This window comes from Ornithorhynchus anatinus, chromosome 1, assembly GCF_004115215.2.
Source record: "Ornithorhynchus anatinus isolate Pmale09 chromosome 1, mOrnAna1.pri.v4, whole genome shotgun sequence".
Taxonomy (NCBI): domain Eukaryota; kingdom Metazoa; phylum Chordata; class Mammalia; order Monotremata; family Ornithorhynchidae; genus Ornithorhynchus; species Ornithorhynchus anatinus.
This window is the reverse complement of record NC_041728.1, coordinates 103,791,756-103,794,397: the sequence shown is the minus strand read 5'-3', so window position 1 is coordinate 103,794,397 and position 2,642 is coordinate 103,791,756. Positions and strand designations below refer to the sequence as shown.

Below are 2,642 nucleotides of genomic sequence, written 5' to 3'. Positions count from 1 at the left end.
AAAGGACGGATCATACACTCTCAGCATGAGGCCTCCACAAAACTGCAGGAAAACTGGTGTCTGCAAGTGTACCTTGAACTCTGAACCCCAAGGAGCCTGAAATTCTGCTCCTCTAGTCACAGCATCCTACTGATTTTGTTTTGATTTTGTGTACTTGTCTATGTTGTGTTTTAATGTTTCATCATCCCTGATATGTCTGCCTCAAGTCCCTTCTTCCTAGTTGACTGTGAGCTGCTCGAGAAACAAAAACCGTGTCTAATTCTTCATGTGTATTCTCTCCCAGAACTTTGTATAATGCTCAGCACACAATAAGGACTTGATAAATACTACTACTAGAGAAGCAGCATGGCCTACTGGAAAGATCCCAGGCTTGGGAGTTAGAGGTCATGGGCTCTAATCCCGACTCAGCCACTTGTCAGCTGTGTGACCGTGGGCAAGTCACTTCACTTCGCTGGGCCTCAGTTTCCTCATCTGTAGAATGGGGATTAAGACTGTGAGCCCCACATGGGACAACCTGATTACCTTGTATCCACCCCAGTGCTTAGAACAGTGCTCAGCACATAGTAAGCGCTTAACAAATACCATTGTTATTATTATTATTACTACTACTACTTTCCTCCTGGGTAACTTTGGGAAAATCACTTCAACTATCTGTGTTTCAGTTTCCTCATCTGTCAAAAGAGGACTATATTCCTGTTCTTCCTAGCTCACAGACTGTGAGCCCCAAGTTGGAGAGGGACTGTGCCTGACCTGACTATCTTGTATCAGTGCTCCATATAGTGCTTGGCATATAGCAAGCCCTTAACATATATCACAAACACACAAAAGAAAAAGATGATCAGGAAACCACTCTGAGAGGTGCATCTGGCAGGTCCCTTTCTCTCCATTCTAAAATGTCCATCCTACTTACAAGTGGAGGGATTCTGTACAAACACACACACACACACACACAAACACATTGACTTGTGGGGGTTAAAGGATTTGTACAGTTTCACTGGACATTTTTGTGGGTCTCTGTGCTAGGTTGTGCAGAGGGGCTAATTGCTGATCTGGTCCTTTCTCCAGTGCTACGGTTCTGGGGCTCTCCTTTTGATCCCTTTCCAGCCCATATCCAATCACCCAGCAGTCATTCCAGTGCTGCTCCAGGCCACCAGAAGACTATTCATTCATTCAATAGTATTTATTGAGCGCTTACTATGTGCAGAGCACTGTACTAAGCGCTTGGAATGTACAAATCGGTAACAGATAGAGACAGTCTCTGCCCCTTGACGGGCTTAAAGTCGTTTCCAACCCATAGTGACACTACAGGCACATCTCTCCCAGAACGCCCCGCTCTCCATCTGCAATCGTTCTGGTAGTGAATCCATAGAGTTTTCTCATTTAAACTATGGAAGTGGTTTACCATTGCCGCCTTCAGCACAGTAAACATGAGTCTCTGCCCTTGACTCTCTCCCATGCCGCTGCTGCCCAGCATGGGTGAGTTTTGATTTGTAGCAGATTGCCTTCCACTCGCTAGCCATTGCCCAAGCTAGGAATGGAATGGGTATGCCCCTGCTTGACTTTCCCTCCTCTCGCTGAGACTGGTAGAGTACTGGAAACCCTACAGGTGGGACCCTGAGAGGGGATTGGGAGAGTACAATATAACAATAAACAGATACATTCCCAGCCCACAGTGAGCTTACAGTCTAGACGGGGAGACAGACATTAATGGAAATAAATCAACTACAGATACAAGTGCTGTGGGGCTGGGATGGGTGACACTGAATGGAATGGGAGAAGAGGAAAGAAGGGTGTAGTTAGGGAAGGCCTCCTGATCCCCACCCTCAGGTAATGCAAGGCAGTGAAAAGGGGTACCATCATCATCATCAACGGCATTTCTTAGGTGCTTGTACGCAGAACACTGTACTGAGCTCTAGGGAGAGTACTAAGCAACAGCGTTGGTAGATCCGTTCCCTGAAGTAAAAATCTCTGCAGGGCTAACTAGTGCGATTGCTGAAAATTCTGCTAATTTCTGTCTTTTTCAACCTAGCCTTAGGGCTGTGGACTCCTTAACAGCCAACATCCCTTTCTTCATCACAAGATGGGTGAAATGGATCACAACACTTCTTCCATGTGCGTGGTCAACAAGGATTTGGAGCCGTTTACGTATTTTTTCTATCTGGTAGCACCCAAGGCAATAAGACAATAAGATTGTTGCTGAATTGTACATTCCAAGCACTTAGTACAGTTCTCTGCACACAATAAGGGCTCAATAAATACGATTGAATGAGTGAATGAATGAATGAATAATTGCACCCTGAAATCAACCAAGAAGGCAAGTTGGCCCAGGGGAAAGTGCCTGGGAATTAGAAAACCCCAATTAGAATCCTACCTCTGCCATCAGCCTGCTGTATGACCTTGGGCAAGTTGCTTACCCTCTCTAAGCCTTGGTGTGCTCATTTGGAATGTATTTATTGATTTAGATTAATGTCTGTCTCCCCCTCTAGACTGTCAGCTGGTTGTGGGTAGGGAATGTGTCTGTTTATTGTTCTATTGTCCTCTCCCAAGCGCTTACCACACAGTGCTAAGCACACAGTCCCAAGTGCTTTGCACACAGTAAGTGTTCAATAAATACGATTGAATGAATGAGTGAATGAACCCCA

General features: G+C 45.5%; 1 non-coding gene across 1 annotated transcript; it reads right to left on the bottom strand.

Moving 5' to 3' along the window:
* Nucleotides 1–1,486: 1,486 nt before the first annotated feature.
* On the bottom strand, nucleotides 1,487–1,624 carry LOC114816025. The gene has a single exon (XR_003763805.1). It is a non-coding gene; the product is annotated as a small nucleolar RNA SNORA7 (small nucleolar RNA).
* Nucleotides 1,625–2,642: the final 1,018 nt, after the last annotated feature.